A 27,253-nucleotide genomic window follows, 5' to 3' on the forward strand; every position below is an offset into this window, starting at 1 on the left:
CAGACCGCATGCTGGCTATGGTCCGTAGAATCAACAGGCAGAATCAGCAAGTAGCCGCTAATATCCCTCTGTTGTTTTCTTAATTGGGTGATAAACACAGTTATCAATTCCCTGCTGGGTTAATGGGAGCTCCTGTGGAGCTTGGCCACACCCCCCTCAGCTCAGTTCTGTGGAAAGGAAGGGAGGGCTGCTCTAGCGCCCCCCGCTCCAGCTTCTAGCCTGCGCCACTGCAGGCACATGCCTGAATTTCTGAGATGTCTGTCCTGTTACAAAACTGATTTAGCCTCTCCAGGTTAGACTAACCTGCAAAGACTAAATCAATTCAGGCTTATCCCAATTCTCTATTCTGTTACATCTGTTCCTGTGACTGAACTGAAATCTTTGTTGCTACATTGGCTTAACATAGCTGTAAAAGAGCAATGGAGGTTCAAGCCACTTCTTCAATTTAATTATACCATTGGTTATGAGCATATAGTGGTCATACAATGTATCTGCCAGCATCTGTTCAGGCATAAATGTATACAAGATATTAAGCATGTTTTAATTTAGGGATGACTAAAATTGTATTATATTGAAAGTTTTGCTATTTTCCTTACTCTGAGTACAGTACCTAGAGCTTGGTCTAAAATTCTTTGAAATCAAACTGAGTCTTTCCATAGATGTAGTGAGCTCTGGATCATGTCCACAGTGCCTAGATACATACAGGAGTAATAACAGAGAACTCTGTACATCAAAAGCTGTCTTTCAAGTAGGTATGTGTGTTCATTTAAATCCCTTAACTAAAATTACAGGGTTTTTAAAGAGCAGTTTCCTTAAAAGTCAGGAACAAAGTATTTATATTAACTACCCTAAAATAAAAAGGGCAACTGACAAAAAAAACAAACTACACTCTTCATCTGCTATTTAAAAAGAAAATCTAACATCTGTCTGAAACACTCCATGTGATTTTAGGAACAGAAGAAAAATACTAGACCTAGCAGCATTAAAAAGGCATCTTTAAATCTAAGATATATAATCATAATATAAAAGAATATGAAAATATAAATCCCTAGCTATAGCTTACCGAGAAGGTGTGGTAGAGAGAATAGGAAACCATTTGGTTCTCCCTGATTATAGTTCTCTGTATCAAAATATTCGAGGCTGAAATTAGTGCAATCCACAAGAGCAGGTGTTGTAAATGATAATCTAAGATATAATTAGAGTCTGGGAAGAGGTCTATGTGATGCGGTTAATTGAAAGGGCTAATCATGGAATGCTTTATTTTTAAAAATGTTTAAAAATAGACCTAGAAGCCATAAAAAATTATATTCCACAAATCTTTATGTTGTCTACACATAAAGCTGCAGTCCATTACTACTTTGATTTGAAAAATGTAAATGGTACATGCATGTCTTTAAAACTGGCATGTAATTATCAAGTTCTTTATTATCTTGCATTTCATGGTGTTTACATAAATACTATTTATGTTTCTAAAGCTTGAACAAGCACATTATGGGGATAATTGTCACGGCCAAATATTATATTAAATGCCATCTAGATTAAAGGATGACATCGAATGATCTAAAACTTCTCTTTTTACTGTTAACTTTTCCTTGAAAATAGTATTTCTCTGGGTTTGGTATTTAACCTATAATGCACATCTACTATTTAGAGTCTTGATTCTGAATTCAATTTAAGTTGCACTCAGGCAGGTGTGGGGAAAATTTGGTCATATGGACCAAATACAATTTTCACTTATACCGATGCAGATAACAGTATTGCCTCTGTATAAAGGAAACTAGAACGTGGTCCTGGGTATTATTTCCTAATCTCCATTTAAAATAGACAACATGGAAATTTGGAAGAAAGCATAAACCTCTGGAGTTGGCATGCAAAATGGCTTGATTGAGTCCACACATGTTGTACTGCCCATGATTAGGAGTTTGAATAGCAGTGCCATAGGCCCTCTCTTAAAGACTCATCAGAAAGAATGAGTCATCAACTTTTGGGTTAACTTGAACCAGTATTGGCCCTCAGCGCTTATAAAAACTTGCCAACAGCAACCAAAACCAGAAGTATTTACTTGCTAATAAAGGTTTTGAATTATGAGTCAAATTCTTCTTTATATTAAAGCTACCTGACTGCTAGACCCATAGTACAGATAAGAATTAAGCTACCAAGTCATTTTAATTATTGCTATTAATAAAGATAAGAAACAAAAGACATCCCAGATACATATATTATGAATGAAAGACAGCAGACAGAAACATATTTGGAAAGTCCATTCTCTTTTGCAATTATGTATATGTGAGATATTAGTAATGACATTTGTAATGCATTAAATAATTATCTTTCAGATCATATGGATGTCAGAGAAATGTCTGTTTTACTAGTGCAGTGAAATATTTCACTTTACAATACAGGTGATAACTTGCTGCCAGCTTTTCAATAGTAAAATAATGCCAATGTTTCTTAGTTCACTTGCCAGTGTCTCTGTTGGTAGTTCAGGTCTGAGTGCCCATGGGTCTGGTAATTAATGTGATGTCAATCTTGGTAAGTATGATCTGCCAACAATACTGTAATGGAACCAGACAGCTCAATATTTGTTAATAATTCACTGAATTTAAGGATGCCGAAAGCAGTTCTTTTCTGTTCCTAGAACACAAAGTAAAGCTTTCACTCTGAATGCTTTTTGAATTCATTTAAAAGTTGAGGTATTTTTGCTTTAAAAAGATTAAAAATTAAAACACTTCTTTTTGCATGCTTTTTTTTTTAAATACTGAAAAAGAGTTGGATGATCTTTAAACAGGTTATCTAGGTGCCAGATTTATCAAACCATGTAATTTAATCCAACATGGTTCAGTTTTATTAGAAATCCAGACTTTGTGTGCCCTTTTCTGTCCTATTATCCCTGCCAGATACAGAGAAATCTGTCAGTCAGGGAAATTAAGTAGCGCTTCTCAGTTTGCCAGAACAGAGGGAAGTAAAGGTCTTCTCATACAGCATTTTACTATTTAAAACTTAAGTTAAATTCTTATCAGGAAATAGTTTTCTGTCTTTTAGTACAGTGGTGCTCAACCTCTGACACACAGGCCAAATCAAGCCCACAGGGCTGTGCCATCCAGCCTGCAGGGCTCCCCACAGGTCTGGAAATTTGGTGGCAGGGGAGTGGTGGCAGCACTAATTGCCATGACTCTGGAAGCAGCAGCAATTAACACTGCTACTGCTCCCTCTCTGTTAAATTTCCAGAACTGAGGGGAGCCCCACAGGCTGGATGTCACAGTTTTGTGTGCCAGGTTGCACTGGAGCACAGGGCTGGATCACTCTGTAGCTCTATCTGGCATGCACAGGGTCGCCCCAGTGCCTGAGGATGGGTCCGGTGCATGGGAGGGGGGTCACTCTGGCACTCGGGGTCACATCCAGTGCTTGGGGGATCATTCTAGCACTCAAGGGTCACTCTATGGTATGCAAAGGGAACCATCTGCATCTGGATCTGATGTGCCTAGCCCACACTAGATCCAGCTTGCTTACAGGCTTTGCAGCACTCATTTAGGCCACAGAGCTAGAAGGTGGAGCACCTTTTTTTTTAGAAGGTTCGTGTTTTGTTTCTTGTAGCACAGTGTTTGAACTTATAGCTCAGAAATGTGTCAAATGTGCTTTGTTCAATGGAAATTAAGTGTGACCGAATCATTATTGGGTAAAATAGATTTCCTTTGGTCTTATGTGTGTGTGTGTTCAGTCGTTCCTTCTGCTGCTTTCATAATACTCTGCCTTTACTAGTCACTGGTTGTTAATCAGGATTAAGGCATCTGCTGTAATAATAGGCTTCAGTTTTCCAGGGCAGCACTGGACTGCCTTAAATTCTTCCTGGAATCCCATGATTAATTCCCTTCACCTCTTCCAGCTTCTGAAACAAACAAGATAGGGGTCTTTTAAACAGTAGCCTTGTTCATTAACTGAACCGTGAGGCAGGGATCCTGTGGGAAAATAGAATTTAATTAGGTAAATACATGCTATATCATAAAGCAGATATGTGCAAGGTAACAGGCAACCTTAATTCTGATGTTTCTTAAGTTTGTAATGCTTTACTATACGACCTTAATCTTCAGTACACAGATTCCTAAGGTTAAAAAAAAAGAAAATGAGAAAACAAGGGAATGGCACCCTCCCTGGGATTGTTGCCTGGGAGGCATAGTTTCGTATGTGGGGGAGGGAGGGAGGGAATGAAGAAGGCCCCAGGAGCCCTCTCCAGGGAGTCCACTCTCAGTTTCAGTGCCGAACACCATAGTGGCCGCTGCCTGCTGGGTGGAGCAATTGCAGGAAGAGTCTTTTTCAACTCCTGCTGCTCAGAAGTCTGCAGATCAAATCTTCAGAAATTTTTCCTGCCAGCCTCCAACTAATCTCTGCTGGGCAAATACAAAAACAATTTTCAAAGCTTATCACAGGCCTACATTTGAATGGATTTCTAGGGGGAAAGAAGAAAGGGCATCTCCCTGACACAATGATGTTCCTGCTAAATTTCAAGTGTCTGCTTCAGACAGTGGGGGATACAGAGAGGGTGTAGTGGCATGCTGGCAAGCATCTTTCAGATAATGTAGTGAGCAGCACTGGGGGACTATTTTTAAGTCCCAAATCAGGTAAGAATCTTTCCCCATTCAAGCTTATTGTCACATTACCTTCCCTCCCTTCCAATTTCCACCTTCTTTCACCAGATGCTGTTGCTGTCCCTGCTGTCCCTGCTGTCTCTGGCTGCCTCAGGTATTTGGGAACTTTAAAGCTATTCCTGCCCTGCTCCAGCTGGTCCTTGTGGGGAATTGAGCTCAGCCTGTGGTGGTGCCAGCAAGTGGATTCTCCTCTATGTCTGGTCCTCCTTGGTCCTTGGCAGCCTGGGAGCAGGCACAGGGAGGGGCCCACCTAATGTCACCACTGTCATTACCAAACTACCCATGCAGCCAGGCTGGAGCATAGTAGGATTGGCTCTGAAGCTCTCCTCAAAACAGTGACAGTGTGGTGAAGGGGGAATGGGAAGGGAGGATAGGTGTTGCTGAGCCTGGAGAGGAAGTGAGGGGGTGTTGAGGTGAGAGGAGAAAGAGACTCTTACCTGATTTGAGGACTTGATAAAACCCCTACCTTTTGCTCCTACGGTGTGGTCTGTCCTTCCTGGTGGAGATGTGGGGGCTGAAGTTCAGAGTGGGGAGGCAGCCACCTCTGCAATGCTGGTCGATGCTTCTGCACCCCTCTCTACAAAATCTTCCCATGAGTACAGATCATGATAGATCTTCTCCCTGATACAGTTGTAACTTGTTTTCTAGTACTGGCAAAACAGTATTTTTTAACCTGGTTCTCAGAAACGGCTGTCCCATTTCTGCTGAAACTTTCCAGAAAAAGTCATCTTGGGGCAGCCACTTAGCATGGAAAGTTTAAATCCAAATGGTTAATTTTTGGCACAATGATAAATAACTGAATAGTCAATGGAACATTAGGCAGCTTTATCTGCAGGCATTGTTGCTACCTGTAATGAAGCCAGATCCTAACTCTCCTTTCACAACCAAAATTCTCTTGGGCCCAATTCCTACTGGTTCATCCGTCATCTTTCTCTTCTTGGAAGTATGAAAATAGTAATAATAAAAATACTCCAACATGTCATTTGCCATAGTTTAATGAAGAGTTGTGTAAAAAAAAGTATTAATACATATGTCAATGAATTTCATACATTTGAAGATATGCTAGCTGGTCAGAGCTGGCATTAGGGGAGAACATAAGGTTGAGCAGAAAGAGGTAACACATTTCCAAGGTGTTAAAACCTGGAAGTATTATGTTTTTAAGAAGAACTGTAATGTTTTTAAGCAGTACTTAAGTTTGTGTGAGGGAATTTGTTTTTTAAGAAACTAACTTTTCCCCCTGGTCAAACAAGGAAAAAATGGTGCTCCTTATGTGTTTACAAACTGGCCACAAAACTGCTATAAAGTTTCCTCTGGGGAATCTCCCTGGTACAGTAACCCCTCCCTATAGTAACTGGCAGTGCCAGCCATATCGTAATTAAAAAGCCCATCCCAGAGGCCTTCACACATTGATTGTAAAAAGGTGGGAAAGGAGGGGAAAGTGTCTGGCCAACCAGGGGATGTTTGGGCCCAGTAATGTAACAAAAATGGGGTGATTGGAGACCAGCCCTTGACACCCACCCTGGTGGGTGAAGTTGGGGAGCTGCTGCATCTGCAGGCAGGAGCACAGCCATTGAAGATGCACTGTGTGCTCAAATGTCCAGTTATGCCTCTGCCTGGGCCTTAGCCGTTCCTCAGCAGCTACACCTGCAAGTACTGAAGGGAGCCAGGGGTAAGCCAGAGAAGAACTGTCTCCTGATTGAGTCAGGGTGTGAGATTCTTTTCTCTATTTCTGTCTGAAGATGATGCAGGGATGAATTCCATCCCTTAACATCAGGGTGAGTGTGGGCTGTGTGAAGAATGCAGTGTAGAGCCCATCCTGTAGAAGTTAGTCATCCCAGTGCTAATTTAATGAAAGGGGGGTAAAGGACACCAAAGAATTAAAATATTAAATTCTGTAATTTCGTGTGAGGAGGAAAAGTTTGGCTAGATGGATTATTTATCTAGTATCTGAATTTCCTTTCTTAAGGTCAAAAGTGCTGCCTGGAAAAACAAAACAAAACAAAACAAAACAAAACAAAAAAACTTTCATTGTGAATCCTTAAAAAACCCCAGCATTTTCAACAAAACTTGAGTCATTTATTGTAAAAAAACCGAGCCCTATATGGAAAGTTGTATTACTGGCAATCACTCAAGGAAGAATAAGAGGTCTGCAAAAGTAATTAATAATGTGCTTTTTATGGCTTTAGTCAAAAGGAATATTCTGACAATTCTTGAGTCCATATTCAAGTTTCTGGGGCCAGCCAGGTCTACTCCTAGTGGGAAGCATTAGTGCTTGGCTGAAATTAATGGGTCTGTTCTGACCTATACTATCCAATTGTCTGGCATACAAACCATTTCTAATTCCCATTTTAATTATTTCATAAGGTACAAAGTATGTCGGTGTCTTGTTTTTCTGTTCATTTAATATTTCCTGAGCCTGTTTCATATTCTGCTTGTCAGGTCATTCGGAAGCATTAAGCTAGCTAGTTTGGGTTGACTTTCTAGGTTGGAACATTGACTTCTAGATGCCGATGTAAGATACTTTTATTTTGATTTACAAGTATGCTGATTTTGGGGGAGTTGATTCTGGAATTTTGTTAGCAAAAATAAATTAATGGGTCAGTTCACACAATATACTGGTGTAACATTTGTTAATGATCATTACAAGTGTACACTGAGTGTGCACAATTGAAGAGAGGGGATCGTTATGCTTGGCTTTGCAGTTTTAGGGAGAAAAAAACACCTCTGTTTATGAGCTACCAAAGGCTTTGATTTCAAACATTTTCAAGTGGCATTTTTCAAGTCCCTGTCCTTACGAATGCACCCCCTGAGCCTTTTCATTGCACCTGTACAAACAGCAACAGAGATAAAACACATGATTGTGAAAAGGGCCTTCAGCTTCTCCCACCTACTTAATGAAACTTCATTGCTCTTTGCAAGCAAATGAAAGACAATAAATTACACAAGATGCTTTGCTTTGGCAGAAGGAGTGATAGGAGGGTTCTCACTGATGCTCCAGGGGATAAGCCTTATATAGTAGTGCCATAAAAGGTCCTGCTGGGATGTGAAAGCTTATATAAAACCAGGCAGTTCAGCAAGCTGTGTAGTTTTAAACAAATTGCTCTGTGCTTGTTATGCAACTTGTTCAATAAGTCAAGACAATAGAATAGATTCCCAGCTTGTGTAAATTAGTGTAGGTTCACTGATTTCAATGGAGCAAAAAGCTTTATACCAGCTCAGGACCTGACCACTAGATTTTATTCTCAATTACTTTAAAAGTCCTTTTTCACTGCCTTTGCCCACTGTAAGATCCTTTTACTATCCCAGAGTGATGTGTAGGGAGGGGAGTTTGGGTCTGGGAAATGGGTCCCAATATTTGTTCTGAATAATTCTACAATAATCTCCTGTGCCTCCTGTAAGAAAATGATCCCTGAAGGCCCAACCTGAAAGATGCTGATCACCTTCCAGGATCCTATTGGAAAATAATAAAGCTGCAGATCCTGGATAGTAGGTGCACAATGGGTTCTGGGATAATTATTCTGTATAATTCTTGTTCCTGGAACTTCCATCTGGTTAGCAGCTGGGATAATTCTGATCATCTTCACCTTTTGTCCAGTCTGGATGTTTGCCTGTTAGTCTTGGCTCTTATCCTAGAAAACCAGAACTCTCAGGCAGAGGCAGTTCCTGGCAGCCCACTGTAGATAGATTTCTTATAGACTTCAGATGGTTTTATGTGGGTTGTCTTTAGGTAAAAGTCACCTTCTGGTATGCTCAATTTGTGATTATACAATGTCACATCTTTTTCATAATCCTTAAAATAGATATCACCCTCTGCAAATTAAATCCTCAGGATGTATCCAGGAGAAAAACATTCTATAATTCCTTGCTACGACAGTGTTCTCCAATTGCTGCTGCTATCACCTCAGTCATCCAGTTTTTGTGTTTGCCAGCTGCATTTTCTTCACAAACTGTTTCTAACTTCTTCAGTGTATGTGGCATTTTTCAATGTGTCTATACACATAACTGAGAAATTTTCTTTCTGGCTCATGTAGTTCATAACAAATGTCCACCACTTTTCTCTTTTCAAAGAAATGTTTATTTACATTAATAGCTGTTACATAAATAGAGTTTATGTGTTGTGCTTTGATTCTTCCAAGTAAAAGCAGAAAGTGACACTCTTCTTACATGAGTTTTGTTCACAGAGATTAGTCTGAAATCAGATAGACAGAAGTCAGGAATTCTGACAAAGTAGGCTGGCATCTATGAGACCTTATGTCTCTCTGAATAAGCAGGTTTCTCAGGGTGCAGACAAAAGTAATATTTAGTAACATTCTGTACACACTATAAAACCCAGAAGTCAAGATGTGCATGTTACTTAAGACAGGTTTAAACTGCCTAGAATGATTGAAAAGCACACCAGAAAAATCAAACACTCTTCTGAGTTGGTCCTCTATGAACTGGCTCAATGTTGTGTGTGGACACAGAGTGCTTCATGCCTAGTGTTGGGTGAGTCTTCCAGGCATCCCAAGCTACCCCATTCCTTACCACTCTTAAACACATGCAGGACTCTGCTGCCTGCAAAGACCACAGTGTGCGGAGGTGGGGAAACTGATGCTGTCGTGTTAGTTTCACTTCCCCGTTGCAACCCTGGGTGAGGTCCCGGGCTCACTTGGTGCTGGGAATGGGCTGTGTGATGCCCTGCTCATGGTGGTCCACTAAGAACCCTATGGTTTTCACCCCCTGCCTTGAAAGCTATTAAATCAATTTCATTTCCCTGAATGGATCCTGTGCTGAGTGTCCCAGGCTCATTTGGAGTGGGGGTGTGAGTATAGGGGTTGCCAGGTGCTGAATGACCCCTCTTGTGGTGGCTGGGTGCTCCAGCCCCCCCTCCAAGAACTCTCTTGTTTTGCCTGCACTGGAAAGTATTTTGTCAGCTTTGCTTCTCTGCAGAACACTGTGCAGAGAAGTGAAGGGTTGCCAGGTTCTGGGGGTGCGTGGCCCCCTGCTTGAGGCCACGTGCAGCAGTAGAAAGTTTCCACATTCTCACTAATGTCCTGTCACACTTTTAGCTTCTTTCATTCCTTGAAGTCTCAGAAGAGCAAAGACTCCCTATGTGTGAAGAAGGGTGACTGCACCCAAAAGCTTGCAAAAAACTTTTTTCCAACTACTTAGTTGGTTAATAAAAGATATTGCATCTACCCAAAGAACCTTGCCTGCCTATGTCCTTCAATCAATATGGCTACATCCAAAAACCCAGGTACCTAAGAATGTGTCTATACCACTCCCTTGGTGTTTGTGGGGATGGATACTCTTACTCTCTGCTCCTGTTCACATAGGCAATGGTGAAGCTTTTCCAGGATCTTCTCCCATGGCCACTGTCAAACATACCCAAGACAGAGGTCTCAAGAGCAGCTGCAGTGGGAAGGCTTTTGTGGGGGCTTCACTGCTGCATTTTGAGGCTTGGTCCATATGGTTGGGTGGAGTGTGCTCGAGAGCATCCCTCCCTGAAAGCACTGCAGAAGCAATGTAGAAATTACCAATGGGAAGTGCAAACACCTGTGGAGTAAGTGTGGGAAGGAGGGAGCATCAAATAGTGACGGAGTACCCCTTTCTTGTGGTCTCCAGGGGGGTGTGGGATGCTCCAGGGCCCTGCAAAAACTCCTCAGCATTTCCAATCCCTGCCCTGGAAAGCCACCTTGTTCATTTTACCTTCTTGTTATAGGCCCTGGACACCAAAACCAAAGAAGTCACACAGCCTGCCCCCAGCATTTGGCTACTCCTCTACTCCCACCCCTAACCCAAGGGAGCCTGGGACCTGGCAGTTGCAGGGGTCATGGCAGGATATTAACAAAAAGCATTGGCCATGGCAGGATATTAACAAAGGGGTTATTAACAAAAAGCATTTAGGGCAGGGGTTGAAAAGTCTCTGAGTTCTTTGAGGGGAGGGAGGGGCCCAGATCCTCCATCCTCCTGGGAACCACAAGCAGGGGTTCATACAGCCCCCCATCACTTGACAACCCTTCCACTCTCCACCATGCTCCTCTCCACCCACCCCCCTCCCCAAATGAGTCTGTGCCCCCATCAAGCAGGTTCCATTTCCTGTGATAGGGTCCAGGCTGTTCCTCCCTCACATGCCTGTGCACCCCCAGTAAACCATAGAGACATTGGTTAAGTGTAACAGTGTTCTCTAACTCAGTATTTTGAGAGTGGGAAGCAGAAAATTTCAATTGTGGGCAATAGTATCTTCCTCTTTCTTGGTGTTGAGCTAATCTTGGTCTTCTTCCCTTTCTAAGGGATTCTTGGGGAAACTCTAGACACTGGCCCCTGGAAGGCATGATGGTCTGAATACTCTATCACCCTATGGTGGCATTTCAGCAGCGGTGAAATCCTTAAAAGGTGAGGGTTCCACTTGGAACCCTTAGCAGTGGTTGTGCAGACACCTCTGTCAAGGAACAGTTATGAACCAGTTCCTAATCAGTGACATTTTTGGAATGGTTTAGCCTGGCTCCAGATCAGTTCACATGGCCCACAGCCAGAGGTAGGAGGGTCTGCAGTAGAAGAAGTGATATGAAAGTGTTCCATTACTTTAGGAAGTTTGAAAACCACTGGTCTCCACCCTAAGATGCACCCTGTCCTGTCTTTATGATTTTGTTGCTTAGCTTCATGGGACTATTCTGTACTTGATTTAGAATGTAAGGTTTTATGGGATGAGACCCTTTTACAAACAAATGAAAGAGGTCTACAGGGCCTGCTACAGAGGTCTAGAACTATATAGTGATCTCTCTAGTTTGAAAATTACTGTGCAAAGAAGGAGCACACTCTAACATGCCATGTCACTGTATAACTTCTGTAGCTACTACTTTAATTTGGTTTTGATAGGTACCAAGGACATCAGAGAAGAACTGGGCACAGAGAGTAACTGGATCAAGTAATCATAAATTGATTCAATTTAAATTGAATGGAAGGATAAACAAAAGCAGGTTAATAACTAGAAGTGTCTGTGGGCAGGGACAACCAGCAAAGCCCTGTGGTAGGAAGGGATACTCAAGTTAGCCATAAACAAACTAGCCTATTGCTAGTTTGAGAGCAGTATAGCTGTATTAGCACAGGGCTATATGCATACTAATTTACCCTGCTTCTCAGGGTCAATTAGAGCTCTGTGTTGTCGCAACCAGATTTCCTCTAGTACCTGAGCTAAATCACCTAGAGTTAAATGGATATCTGTAAGGGTGCTGGCTTCTGCAGGTGGCTTTGCTCCCTGAGAAATTCCTCAGCCACTCTTCCTGACTAAAACAAACAAATCTTCAAACAAACAGGCAAATAAGCAAAGAAATGTGCCTGTGCCAGGCATTAAGAGGGGAACTCTTTTGGCTCTTGACCCCAGCACAATGGCCTAGCCCCTCATTGGAAATAAAGGACTGCCAATATAGCAAATAAAGCTATATTTTTGTGGTCAGGATGTATACAGATGAATTGAGAACTGCCAAAAGCCAAGCTGAGTTACACCTTCCAAAGGAAATCATAGAATCACAGAAAAGTGGAACTGGAAGGGACCGCCATGGTCATCTGATTCCTGTCCAAACCATCCTATACAAATCCATTATGTAACCACTTAGCAAAACTGTACAGTCAACCCTGACACAACACAAGATGTAACACCCTAACCTGCCATAAGTAAAGCAGGGGAACCAAGGCAGCCAACATCCTGCTCTATAAAAGGTTGTTAATATATGCTCAAGGGGTCCCAAGTAGAAAACCATGTCTCCTGCTACAGAGGAAGGCAAAAACCCCCATAGTCCATACCAATCTGAGCATGGAGCAAAATTCCTTTCTGACCCCTTCCTGAAATGATGATCATTCTGGCCCTAAGTGGAGGACAAGAACCTTGAGCCAGGAACCAGCAGGAGCATTGGCACACCCTAGTTCAAATCCTCAGCCTTGGCTGCAGCCAAGACTCAATGTCTCTGAGGGATGCTTAAAAACACCCATGTAGCAGAAAGGGAGAGCAGGGGCAATCAGCAAAGCCCAGAAGCATGGGAAATACCCGTAGTAGAACATGGGCATACCTGTGCCTAGATCATCCCTGATCAGTGATTGTCCAACCTCTTCTTAAACCCCTCAGCTAGGGACAGAAGTTACACATAAACTGATTTAAGTAATTAGAAACTGGTTTAAACCTGTAAAAGAACAGAAGCTCAGTGCACATAAACCAGTTTCAAAATAGCTAAAACTGGCTTAAGATAAACACATTCCGCCAGCATCTCAACATGCTTTCCAGCCCTGGGCTGGGCTGGGCTGGGCTACCCTGCTAAACTTACTGAAACTGACTGCTGGCTGAGACTATGCACTATAAATCCCAGAGATACCTAGAAACAGGAAGAGGATGTAATGAGCAGCCCTGGAGAGTCCTGCTGCTGTGATTCTGGACTGCAAATCCCAGAGACCTCAGGAGTAGGAGGAAAAAGAAGCAAAAACACAGTCCCTGCTGGCAACAGCTGTGCTCTAGTGCTCCCTGGCTTCTGGCCTGAGCCACTGCAGGTATGTGGCTGCATTTCTGAATCAGAAGCAAATGTGTGTCCAGTTGTTTCTCAGTTTAATCTCTGCCTCTTAGACTAACTTGCAAAGACTGAATGTATTCAGCTTCAGCCTTTTTGACTGTCTGTACTTAGCCCTCCAATGATGCAGAGACCACTACTTACATAGGCAGCCTATTCTACTGCCTCACTATTCCAACAGTGAAGAAGTTTTTCTTAAATAAAAGCAAACAGCAGAAGATTCTCCAGCCATTAAATAGACAAAGGAAAGAAGTTGGACCACTATGTCATGAGGATGGGATATAGTGTTTTGAATGGCCCCAAAACTATGTCACTGTTTTGCCATTTTTCAATAAGGACAGTGATGTAGGACATGCACCCAATAAGAACGAGGCTTCAGAAATTGCTTCATCTAATGTGGAAGCAAAAATCAAAGAACTTAATGTACTGAAGTCAGGAGGACTTGATAATCAAACAAGCTGCACCTTATGTAGAGAAGGACCACCAGGATAATCAGGGAAATAGAGAGCTTATCATGGGGAGGGAAACTAAAATGTACTTGGCTTGTTTAGCTTCATAAAAGGAGGGGCTTGTTTAGCCTCACATGATTACTGTCTGTAACTATAGAAGACAAGTAAATATCAGGAAGGAAAAGAACTATTTAAACTGCAGGACAATGCTGGCACAATAGGAAATATTTACAAACCCTTCCTGAATACATTTTGGGTAGAAAATAGAAAAGAGTTTCTAACTACCAGAGCATCAATATTTTGGAACTGCTTCCAAAAGAAACAGTGGACCAATGTCATGAACTACTGTTAAGGGAAAGCTTTGTGAATTTATTAAAGGGATTATAAGAAGAAAGGGACTGATGCAATGACCCAAGAGACCTCTTCCAGGCCTATGCTATCACCAATAGCTATTCTTACAAGTTTACACATTCCCTGAGTAAAAACGTTGAAAGATTTTGTCTTTGAGCCTGAATTCAATCCTTTAAAAATAGGTCCACATTTGGCACAAGTATTAGTAACAATTAATTGACCAGCTCCATCCCAAATCCATATTTTCTTTCTAAGACAAGTGATCCGCATTACTAATGTATCCCATATCATCACCTGTACCAAATCCTGCACCAAATTTGAGGAGAGAGGCTGTTATGCTTGACTTTACAGTTTTAGGGAGAATTACAGGCACATTAGTTAGTGCCTCTTTCAGTTTTCATGCAGCTTCATCAGTGCATCTGACTACAGTTAGTACATTTTATTATTAGATCACATTTTTCAGTGCATAGGTAATTTTTACCAGACATACCAAAATAATGGTACAGGCCTTGAGGGACCTTAATCTTTATACTTTTCATATAATATTAGCATAACATTACTTTAATATTTTTAATAAGGGGGGGTTCCTACCAGTTGCCACCAATTTTTGTTTTGAATAGGGGCCTCTTCAGCCTTGACACCAATATGAAGCAGGTCAACAGAGAAGGTCTGGACTGAGTTTTATCATGAGAATTTGGAAAAGGATTGTTTGTCAGAATTTTAATTTCTGGTAAGCTGCTGCTCTCTGCAGCTCTTAGTCAAGACAAAAGCTCTCCCACTTGATAGCTTACTAGTCTACTGTATATTTACCTATGATGGAAGACTCCAATGAAGATTTATGCTGCACTCCAGTTAGCATATGTGGGGCTTCTATGTGAACTTACTAACTTTAAAGCTACATATTGTTTAGAGACTGGATGGGCAAATTTCCAGTACTCAATTGGATGCTCACATTTTTTATTTGCTAAAGATTTCTTTGACCTTGGTGAAATCTAAAAGAGAGGAAATAGCATTCAAGGAGGCAGAACTTAAAATGAAAAACACATGAAATAGGAACTCCCTGTGGAACGAAAGAATGGAATACTGGCTATGAACTTGGTAGTGTTTGCTGTTCCACAGCTTTGCCAATGCATTTACAGAGCAATGTTTGAACTTCAGATTTTCCTTGTACAGGCGGTAAAAGAAAAAAGCTTATTAATTTAATAATGAAATTGTATGTAAACTTTCTTGAGATGTAAACTGTTTTTGACCACAATTAAAACTGTGAAGTATTCTGTGCATTTACTAATGGATGCTGTGTCCACATATGTCTCTCATTTTGAGACAGCAAATTAAATTGCCATTGATTTCTGTGATCGTCCTATTCTGTATGAAAGGGTGCTTAATGAAAGGCATATATTTATTTACAGAATAAAGCATAGATTTGTTACAGGTGGCTTTGACTCTGCCTTGTTGCAGACACTAAACTACACATATTAACTTGCCATCTTTACCTGTAAAGGCTCTGCATTTAAACTAAAGAATTACAATAAAAATACACCTTCAACAAAATGAAGAACTTTTTCCATACAAAAATACTTTATTATGATATAATATTTTTCAGGAAACTCTTTCATCATCTTACAGGTTTTGTTTTATTACATTTATATAGCATTTTCAAATATATAGAAAAACAATATGCAACTATAACTGAATCAGAAGTATCTCAATAAATATACTACATTGCATATATTAATAAGTAAAACTGAGTGGTAGCATGGCAACTTTATCGAGACTGTCCCACTGCCAGAACTATCTATTGGAGTCTTATAGTCAATTAATGTTAGGAACCCAGTTCAAATCCTACTCAGGTTGTGATGACCAAACGTTCTCGCAGTTTGATACTTGTTTTTGATCTACCATGTCTGAAACTCCAGTTTTTTGTTTGGTAGGAATTCTCATCACCCCAAATCTTGCTTATATTAATTAGTGTCTTTGCAGTCTGGAGAGAAGGATTGGTGTGTCCTCATGTTGCCCTTCAAACTGGGTTCAAAGAATAACTGAATGCACCACCATTATTCTGCAAACAGATGGCACAGGAGAGCACACATCCCAACCAACCTTGCACTGGTCAAGTGTTTGTAGATTCCCCTTAATCTCCCAGTGCCAAGCAAAGTACTCAATGGGAGGCTGTCTGGGGCTGTGAGCTTCCATATAGCAATGGCAATGCACTTCTCCAGAGATAAGGTCACCTACATCACCTGCTGAAATTTTTGTGGGATGGATTTTGGTATGATTAACTGCATAATTCATACCCCTGACCACCTGCCTTTATTTCTGCTGCGTTTGTGTTGCCACCACCAACTGTGACCCAGAGTTGCCACACCATTGACTGCTATGGATCTGTGTGTGGTCATCATCTTGCAGACCTTGCTAGTCCAGTATGGTGAACTCGCAAGACAGATTGAATGGAAAAGGTGGGCTCTGATGGACACCATGACTACTTCCATTTGCACCAAAAGCAAGGGAGCAGTACCTGAAGGAGAGAAGCTTGTGTGTGCTTGCTGCCAAACAGCAGGTGGTCCATGGCTATGTCCAGGTCCTAACGTGTGGTGGCAACTGCTACCCTAAACATTTTTTAGCCACAGATTAGCACATTGTGGCTGGGCAGATGTGGGAATGGCTCCAAACTGTGGAGGGACATTTCTGGGTCAGAGAGATAAGCAGACACTTGTGGGAGCTATTCCTCAGAACCAGCCAGGAGGGCAAGCAGTTGTGGGTAAACTTTCACATATACAGGGGCACCTTCAGGGAGTTCTGCTCTGAGCTTGCCCAGAACATACAGCGGTGGACAATGGTGATGCAGGTGCCCTTATCTGTGGAGAAGTGCGTTGCCATTGTTATATAGAAGCTCACAGCCACAGATGGCCTCCAATCCAAGGCAAACCATTTTAGCATTGGCAAGTTAATAGCTGGAGAGGTAGTGTGTGAGGTATGTCTGGCTATCCAAAAGGGTGATGGCCCCATGCATCATATGCCTTACCAACCCACAGGGGGTCATGGATGGGTTTGCCAGCGTGGGGATCCCCAACTGCATGGGGGCCATTGATGGCACACACACTGCCATCCTTTGCCCTGTGCACCACGGCCGTGTATCAGTCAGAAGGGCTACTTCTCAATTGTGCTTCAGGCAGTTGTGGACCACCATGACTGGTTCACCCATGTAAATGCTGGCTGGTTAGGCAGGGTGCACAATGCCAGAATATTTAGAAACTCCTTCTACCCTGAACAGATGAAGCAGGGAGTTTGACCCTGGGTGTTCCTGACATCCATGTTGAGGTAGTGACTGTACCCCTACTACTAATTGGGGACCCTGTCTACCCACTACACCCCTAGCTGATGAAGCCTTTCACTGGGTCCCTGAATGCCTGGAAGGAAGTGTTTAATTATCAGCTTAGTAGCTGCAGAAAGGCAATGGAATGTGGTTTTTGGGTACCTCTTGGTTCTTAGACGACAGAAGCAGAAATGGTCACAAGTTGCAGCAAGGGAAGTTTAGGTTAGATATGAAGAAAAAACATTTTCACTAGGAAGGTAATAAAGCTCTGTAACAGGCTACACAGAGAACTTGTGGCATCTCTATCCTTAGAGGTTTTTAAGATCTGGATGCACAAAGTCTTGGTTGGGATGATATGGAGTCCTACTTTGAGCAGGTGGTTGAACTAGGTCTCTTCCAACCCTAATTTTCTATGATTCTATCATCTGGAAACCATGCCTGAAGTTATGCATGGTTGCCAACAAGTGCAACGTGCCCTGGTTTGTGGTCTCTGCAAGCATGCTGCCCAAAATCTGTGATGTCAAGGGAGAGCCCCTGCTCAAGGTCTTGCCAGTTAAGGCAGAGATCCATTCCTCCTCCCTGGTCCAGCTGCTGTTGTGCTTGTTCATGGCACTGCACACAGATTAAGGAACCATGGTAGGGGGAGGAATGATGACTCTATATGGGTATGGAAGTCTGAATTTGCCTTAGTGGGTGGTGGATGGGCCCAATGTATTTCCAGACACCTGAGTAATTAGGTAGATAGAAGTCCCTGGTAGTTGGTGGTGTTTGAGATTGGCTCAGTTGGATGCTGAGCTCAGGTGGGTAGTGAGCATTAAATGGCTGGCAAGTCACCATGCAGGGCAATTAATAGGTGAGTTCTGTGCAATAGAGTTCTGTGATCAGGGCCAGACTGGTCTCATAGCATTCAAGAGGGGCCAAGGATTGGGGCCAAAGCAGTGTGTCATGGGCTGTCTGGAGAATCAACCAGCCTGTTTGTTCTGCAATAACATTGTGGGACAACTGTTTGGATATCCTTCATGATACTGCAGGGCAAACTGTTACCACCTCTTATCCCACAAACCTTTTTTGGGGGTTTTGTCTTGTGACAACTGACACAAACATCTGAATGCTCATATTTTGTCCTGAGAGAAAATGTTTTCTGCTAGGACAAGAGCAACATGTTTGTAGCCCAGTTGATAAGAGCAGGATGGATGGATAGTGTATTGCAGGCTCTGATGCTCGTGTTTTTTCTGTGCTTGTTTGGTGGATAAATAAAATATTCCATATTTATAAGGGGGTAAGCTTATGAAAAGATTGACAACTATATAAATGAATGGATTCTCCAAGGATGGGTTTCATGAGTGTGATTATTCTCATTTGTAGTTTTATGAAAGATCTCTTGATTGAGGCCCTGGGTTAAGACTTTATTTTCAGCACTTAGCTTAAGTTCCCATATTTCTTTTGGGTGTGTTACATTCTCCTTCCCTGTCACATGAGAGGAAAATGTTGAATATATAGTATTTTTAAATGTGTCAAAAAGGCATCAAAAATAAGATGTGATTATATACCAGTCTCTGCTGTAGTTTACAGTTGTAGCTTACAGCTGTAGCTTACAGCTAACTGTTGTAGCTTACAGTTCATTATGCCACAGAAGAGGCTTTATTTCCAAGTAAACAAATAGAAAAGATGGTCAATGCAAATGCTTTATACTTTGGGGCGGGGGTGCGGGGGGGGGGGGGGGGATGAGTGTAAATGTCAGCACATGAATGAGACCTGACCTAAAATGAAACTTGGATCTTTATATTAATTATACATAAAATTATTCATTCTGGGTATAGATACGGCAGCTAAAATTAAGGATCCTATGTACATTTTGTTACTGTTGAGCTTGATTGACTTACTTTCACTGTTTTTATTAATACCAGTAAAATGTACTGAAACAGAGAATGACTCAGCCTTGCTTAAATTGGTTTTGTCACACTCTAATTACCATATGTGGGTCTCTATGTGAACTTATTAACTTCCTTTAATGGACCTAGTTCTGACAGTTGCTGAGACCATGAAAATATCATGGTCTGAGCACCTTTCATTTCTATGAAGTTCTTTTTCATTCTAAATTTTTATTGAAAATATCTGATCATAGGCACTGTAAATGTTTTGGCTTTTTTTGGTAAATGAAACAATTCTACAATATCTTTGACAAATTGTGGAGAAAAATACAGATTTTTTGAAAAATGTTCATTTTCAGAAACGATAATTTTTGACAAATAGTCTTTTTGTTTGAAAAATGTTGACTGGCCCTGTCACATAGGGCTTTTCTAGAAAGGGACTTATCCTTCTGTTTTGACTCATTATTTGATTGTGAAGTAAATAAAGTTAATTACCTTCAGTATTATAAAAATGAAAACCTGAGCATTGCTCTAATATGGGTTCTGTAACATGAACACTGTCTACCCTATAAAAACCTTGCTTCTCTTTGGACTTCAGCAGCAAAAATTAAAAGTCATTCTGTGCTAAAAAATCAATTCTCTCCTAGTTATGTTTATTCTAGACAGGGCAGAAATGATTCAATGAGTTTCACACTGCTACAACACTCATTAACCCTTTGTTCCTTCTTAGAAGCTCAAGCTTTGGATAAAGAGACCTTTCCCAGGGGCAGATGAACACAACAGCCTCTTCAAAAAGGGAATGGACAAGCAGTAGAACAACAAGGGGGTAAGTGGGAAAGGAAAAAGATTCTACAGTCTCTTTTGAGTATCAGACAGCTTATGATGCAAGTAGGGTTCAGTCAAGCACATGTTGGAGCTGAACTGAGAAGTGGCTCAAGAGAAAGCCACGCCCACCTGGATTACATTCTGTGGGCAGGCACATCACTTCTGCTGTAGCTCTTCCAAGTTCAGCTCCAGAGGCCTCCAGAAAATAGAAGTGGAGGTGTGAGTGCACACCACCCCTGGCAGGTTTTTGCAGCACCCCAAAGTTCTGTGACACCCTGGATGAGAACAACTAGACAAGGAAGTATCATAAGTTAATACAGTTTTAGATGTAGGAGATGCCAGAGGAACACAGCTTTGATCCTTTCTGTTCATTCTAGATACATGGACTCCATGGTTCTTCCTAAATAGAATTTCACCATACTGCAGACTCACCTCCTCACACAGATGTGCAGAGATCAACTTTCCCTCTATTTCTGAACAAATCTAGCAGTAAGATCCTTGACAACACTGGGTGCATCTACATGAGCCGCCTGCTGCTCAGTACCCACTAAAGTACCTAGTACTAAATGACTATGCAGTAGTAGTATCGCACAGTAGCATCCTGGCATGGTTGGCTAGTAACACTTACTGTGCAGTAGCTTGTTACTACTGCACAATAGCTCATTACTACTGCGCAGTAGTGTCGAATCACGGTTTGTGCCCAGCGACATTACTACACAGTAGTAATGAGCTACTGCACAGTAAGCGCCTTGTGTAGATGCACCTATTGTCTATTTGTAGGGGTACATTCTGGTGGCTTTATAAGAAGTAATCTTTATTCATGAGAGAAAGGATAGAGCCTCAGTAAAGTAGTGCTTATAAGTGTTGAGCTGAAGGGGAAAAAAGGTAAAAAAGCTTTATCTAGAAAACTATAGTTTCTTGGCATAGAGGTTGCCAGTTTGGTTGTTGAAGTTGAACTCAGTACATTACTTTTTTACCAGGCTCTGCAGGCCCAAACAGAGGACTGAAACATTTTTGATTGACTCACAGTGAGATTTTGGCATGATTTGGCATAAGATTTTGACATGAGATTCACATGATTTGTATTTTCTGCTTTTCCTATTTTCCTCTTTGTTGCCTTCATCTTCTAGTTCATGGGCACAGAAATCCCCGGAGACCAGGTTTTTGATCTCAGTTTTCTGACTGCAGTAGTGAACTGTTTTCTCATTCTTCCTGGCTCTTCCCACATATATGTTTACAAAAGGAAAACCAGGAAGGTCAGCTACAGTATATTTAGCTCATTCTTAAAGGATCCCTAAGAAAAATATCTGGGAATCATTATTCTGCATTCAGATAATTACTTGTATATAATTTTTAGTCTTCTAGTTAATGTGACGTGTATCACATTCAGTTGCTTCAGAAAGTTATATCATGTTATTTGATATACACATAACATGATGTAATATAATTCATACAACAAGCCATGGTATCTCACATATGTCTTTAGGTTTACTGAGCATCAAAAAACAATGACTTGTCTAATAGCTTTGCATACATTGATCTGTATAAAAGTTTAAAAAAAAACTTTTTAAATTAAATATAACTGTCAAGATAAATAAAATGCTAACAAGAAAGAAAGAAAGAAAGAAAGAAAGAAGAAAGAAAAGGCAGATACATAAAACTTTGAATTAGGAGCTGTAGATATTTTGTTTGACTAAATAAAACAAGAAAGCAGCTAGAATTTTCATTATTTTTCTTTTGTCTCTCAAAAATGTTTCTTAGTATGGAATATCATATGTCTTGCTGTGTTTCTGAATTCATGCACATTTCCTGCTAGGAACATATGGAAAACTGTAGATGGTCCAGAGTAAAATCTGGATGACATAATAAACCGTGAGAGAAACTTGAAGGATTAATACAGATCCAAAGACTGAAACTATGTCTACTGTTAAGTACACACCACCATTTTTTCTTTATAAGGCAGACTTTTATGAGGCAGAAAAAGGAAAATGTAAAAGTCAGACTGTTATAAAATGTGAAGATTTTGTGTATTTATATGCTGAGCTTGGTGGCAATTAAATATAAAAGTTAAATTTTTTTAGTTATTTCCTGAATTTAGTGTACTTTTAGTACAGCCCAGAGCCTGTACAAACTTCCACATGTTGTCTGCATCCTGTCTTGTAAGCTCTTTGCTGTTTCAATACTTGGTCTTTCCTGAGTGAACTGCTAGGCACCAATGCCCCAACACTGTCAAGTAGGAATGAGAGAGAACATTGTCATGGCAAACAAGAGCAGCAATGTGTGTTGTATTTATAGTGGATTAATTAAAAGTGATGTATGTGTCATCTTATTCTTTCCTATGCATAGGTTCATGTATTAACAGTGCTGTGTCCAGACCCTCAATGAATGCATAGCCACCGACCTCAAAAGAGCTATGTAGTTTACTACCACCTGAGTTTACAATTTGGTGTCTTTCAGGCCCTGACTCTTCAGACACACCTACATGTAACTTTCCATAGATGTCAATCTGACTGCCCATGTGGGTCATGTTAAATTTGTGTATAGTCCTTTTTAGGGTCAGAGCCTAGGAAGACAACAGATAGTATGGGTATTGTTAATATTTGAAAAAGGTATAGGAAGGTAGTAGCTGAATAAAAAATCCATCCCCCTTATAGTCTAATCAATCTGACACATAAAATGTTCTTGATTGTGAATGCTCATCAGCCATTAATTTTGTGTTGCAACTGTCAAATTCATCAGCCGTCATGATAGTCCATCTTGTTTTCAGGGAGGATTCTCCAAAGTATGGTTGTGAGTAATATGGAATATACTCTCTCTGCCCTTTCAGAGAAGACAGAGCGTTACTCACTCATGTAGGATTTTCTCACACCACTGGCAGATATATCCAGCTAGTTATCCCACTGCTAAATTAAGAATAAAATTAATTCTTTTAACCATCAACAAATTATTGTAATGTTCAGTAACATTCAGGTTTACAAGTACAACAAGTACCGTTAAAATCTGAACATTTAGCACCCAGTAGAGTTACATTTACTCTGGTATTTATAAAATTTCCCATTCTAAATGTAGGGAATACTACATAGATGGTGGAGGTTGGAAAACATCCACTTTTTATTTGGGCATTCCTTATATTTGAAAGATTCTGAGGGCCTCTGCTTTTTACGCACTATTAAATTACAGGAATAAATGATGGAATTTAGATGCTTCAAACTGATTTGCAGAATGACTTTGGTGTAGAGAAACGATGTAGTACTGAAGCAACTTCCTAGAAATCTAACTCTTCAGCCTATCTTGGCTATGGATTTAAGCTTGGAATGGAGTCTGAAACTGTATATGCCAACATAAAAACCGATTCACTCATAATTTTAATATGGCAATGAATTTCCAGCCCTTTCTTTTGTAAAGAAAAACTGTTCTATAGTCAAGATGAATTCTTGCCCATGATTTTCTGCTCTAAATATTTAGCAGCAGTGGGTGCACTGCACAAAGACAATTCAATAGAAACTAGATGAGCTCAATGGTTGAACTAAACAGATCACCCTCTAGTGTATACATTTTAAGCACCGCTATTATTTCTAATCAGAAAATGCCTGGTGGTTTCATTTAGAAACTTGGGATTCAAAAAAGGAATAAAGTTCTGGATACAAATTACTGTGCATGAAGGTGAATAAAACTTTTAGTTTAAAATACTTTTTCCTTCAATATACATATACATACTGTTGTCCATTTCTGTATTTCATGTATTCAGGTGATACTCATGGGTTTGGGGGAACATTGTGTATATCTCTGCAGAGGGTCCTCTGATCCTTTATGGGAGGGTATAAACAACCCAGCAAAACCCTCAGTTCAGAAGCAAAAGAATTCTGAGAGTCTTAGGGTGCCTATACATGTGCAGTGAGGCTGTTCTGACGTATTGTAATCACAGCGCGTCAGAGCAGACTTGATTAATTGAATCTGCTGGAGTGTGGTAATTACTGTACTCCAGCAGACTCTAGCGTCATGTGTATCATGAAGAATGGTGGTGGAGTGCTTTAACTGCAGCTCGTTCAATGAGCTTTAGTTAAAGTGCCCCTGCCACCATTTTTCAGTGCAGGGATACTGATACATATAATGCTCCAAGCACTTTAATTAGAGTGGCCCCTTCCTAGAGAGAGCAAGTGACTAGAAGCAAGCCCTCTAGGAAATGGAACAGGATATTGTAAGACAATGGTGTCATATTCATCCTACACCAAGGGTCAGGTCTGGACCATGGGGCTCCTTATGGGCCAAATCCCTGGGCTGACGGCAGCAACCATGGTAGTGGCAGTGGCAACCACAATGATGGTCGTGGGCCAGGCACCACTTGCTGTGGTTGAGGTGGCAGAAGCAGCGGTGGGCCAAGCAGTGGCACAGCAAGCAGGGCTGTGTCCACACAGCCCTTTCCCATCCTTCTACCACTGGCAGCCATATCCATCAGGGTGCCAGGGCCCCTGATTCTGCAGCAGTCTTTCTAAAATTCCGTGGCCTACCAGTAGCCCAGTGGGCTGGAAAGAACAGCCCATGGGCCATATGTTTGATACCCCTGTTTTAAGGGAAACTTTTTAAGTGAGTTCAGGAGGTGAGTGGAGCTCCCCTCCAAAAAAAAACTGGGGAAGCAGCCCAGAGGGGAGCTACGTGAAGAAGTTTGAGAGCAGGCCTAAACACAGGCAGGAGGAGGGCTCTATGCAGTGGTAAGAGTCTGCTTGCATAGTGGTCTGTTTATGAAACCCGAAATAAAATTTAGCAGTGCAGTGTAAAGAAAGCAGGGAAGGATATGGTTTAAAGTGAGTGAAGTAGTTTGAGACTACGCAGAAATGGATCCAGGGTTTTATAAAGCAGAATGTGGGAGCAGCAATTGGTGCTACAGGGGTGGCTGCACCCCAGCTCCCAGCCTCCTCCTCCTTTCCCCCTTCCTATGGCACGCTAGACCCAGGAGCAGCAGCTGGCAAAGTCCCAAAGGAAGTAAGAATTTTCCCCCTCCCCTCCCACCCCCTTCCTTGCCTGCTTCTATCAGTATCCTTGCTGTCTGTGATGTCCTGGGTGTTGGAGGGGAGCTCTTGTCCTGTTCCAGATGAACTATGCAGGGCCTGGGATCAGTATTGAATGGCAGTGGCAGCTGGCATGTGGGTTTCCCTCCCCAGTGCCTGTTCCTGGAACCCATCACTGCCACAGCCAGGGGCTGAAACCAGCCCCCGCGAAGTCCAGCTGGACCATCCCTCACCTTGGGACAGCAATAACAATGGCAGTGGCAGGTGAGCAGTGGGGAATGGGAGGGGAATGGGAGGGGAGAGGAGGAAAGGGGAAATGCTTATCTTCTTCCAGACATAAAAGTCCCAGACTGCTACTTCTGCCACGTAATCAGAAAAGGTGGTGCAGCTGAGCCACTGCACTCCCTCTGGATCTACCCCTGATCCCGGGTGTGTGCACATGGTCTTACTTAAGAGTATAAAATGCAGGGCTTCCAAAGCCGCCTCTTAATGCTCTGGCAGGGAGTAGCCCTGGGGGGACCCTGAACAGTGTCTTTTTTAGCTTGAAAATGTGGAAAAGTAGGTCTATTTGTTTGATCTTGTTTCATAGATTTCATAAACATTAGGGCTGGAAGGGACCTTGAAGATCATCAAGTTCAGCCCCCTGCCCCAGGGGCAGGAAGTCAGCTAGGGTTAAAGGATCCCAGCAAGATAAGCATCCAAACATTTCTTGAAAGAGTCCAGAGTAGGTGCCTGCACCACTTCTGGAGGGAGTCTGTTCCAGGCCTTGGGGGCTCGGACAGTAAAGAAGGTTTTCCTTATGTCCAGCCTAAAATGGTGTTGTAGGAGTTTATGACCGTTGGTCCTTGTTATCCCTTGGGGTGTTCTGGTGAACAGATATTCCCCCAGATCCTAATGCATACCCCTTACGTACTTATAGGCAGCCACCAGATCACCCCTGAGACTGCACTTTTCCAGGCTGAAGAGTCCCATGGCTCTCAGCCTCTCTTCATAAGGCCTAATCTCTTGCCCTCTGATCATACGTGTGGCTCTCCTCTGGACTCTCTCAAGCTTCTTGACATCATCCTTGAATTGTGGAGCCCAGAATTGGATGCAATACTCCAGCTGCGGTCTCACAAAGGCTGAGTACAGAGAGAGGATGACATCCTGAGATTTCCTTGAGAAGCATCTATGGATGCAAGCCAGAGTTTTGTTTGCTTTACCAGCTGTGACATCACATTGGTGGCTCATGTACATCTTGTGGTCAATCATGACTCCCAAGTCTCTTTCAGCTGTGGTGCTAGCAAGCATAGCACTGCCAAGCCTATAAGTGTGTGGCGGGTTTTTTCCCTCAAGGTGGAGTATCTTGCATTTTTTGGTATTGAACGTCATCAGGTTTATATCCACCCACTTACTAAGCTTATCTAAGTCAGCCTGGATCACTAGTCTATCCCCAGGTGTGGACGCTATGCCCCAAAGTTTAGTGTCATCAGTGAACTTGGCCAGTGTGCTTCTGACACCTATGTCCACATGGTTGATAAAGATGTTGAAGAGAACCAGTCCAGGGACAGAGCCTTGGGGGACACCACTGGTCACGGAGTAATGATTCACTTCCATTGACTACTGCTCTCTGGGTCCAACCTCGGAGCCAATTTCCCAGCCATCGGACTGTGGTGTAGCCGAGGCCACATTTGGCCAATTTTTCCATGGGACACCAGATCAAAGGCTTTTTTAAAGTCCAAATATTTGACATCAGTCTCTTCTCCCTTATCCAGGTGATATGTTACCTGGTCATAGAAGGAGATGAGATTGGTCAGACAAGCCCTACCCATGACAAACCCATGCTGGCTGTCCCTCAGGATGTTGCCATCAGCCAGCTGATCAAGAAGGGTCTCTTTGATAATTTTCTCCAGAATCTTACCAGGGATTGAGGTCAAGCTGATTGGCCTGTAATTTCCGGGATCTACTTTCTGCCCTTTCTTGAAAATGGATACCACATTGGCCTTCTTCCGGTCTTCAGGTACTTTGCCTGAGTGCAAGTTTTCAAATATTTTTGCCAGTGGTTGGGCTATGACACCTGTCAGCTCCTTGAGTACTCTAGGATTTGTTATGGTATAAAAGGAAGACTTTATGGTTTGGCAGACGGGCTAAAGATGACTGAATCACCTAATCAGCCAGAGGTGAAACGGAGCATGAACGAACATACCAACAGAAGGAGTCCACTGACAGGAGGAACTATACCTGAGTCATCAGATATAGTTCCCATGTTATGAAATATCTGT

General features: G+C 41.9%; 1 long non-coding RNA gene across 1 annotated transcript in view; it reads left to right on the forward strand.

Annotated features, from left to right (window-relative positions):
* The window catches only part of LOC132250008 (uncharacterized), a 236,750-nt gene that overhangs the window by 179,136 nt on the left and 30,361 nt on the right, over window positions 1–27,253 (forward strand). Inside the window, exon 4 of the long non-coding RNA XR_009461583.1 lies at window positions 19,892–19,987. This is a non-coding gene — a long non-coding RNA (uncharacterized LOC132250008). The remainder of the gene's footprint in view (window positions 1–19,891; window positions 19,988–27,253) is intronic.

This window comes from Alligator mississippiensis, chromosome 4 (assembly GCF_030867095.1).
Source record: "Alligator mississippiensis isolate rAllMis1 chromosome 4, rAllMis1, whole genome shotgun sequence".
NCBI lineage: Eukaryota > Metazoa > Chordata > Crocodylia > Alligatoridae > Alligator > Alligator mississippiensis.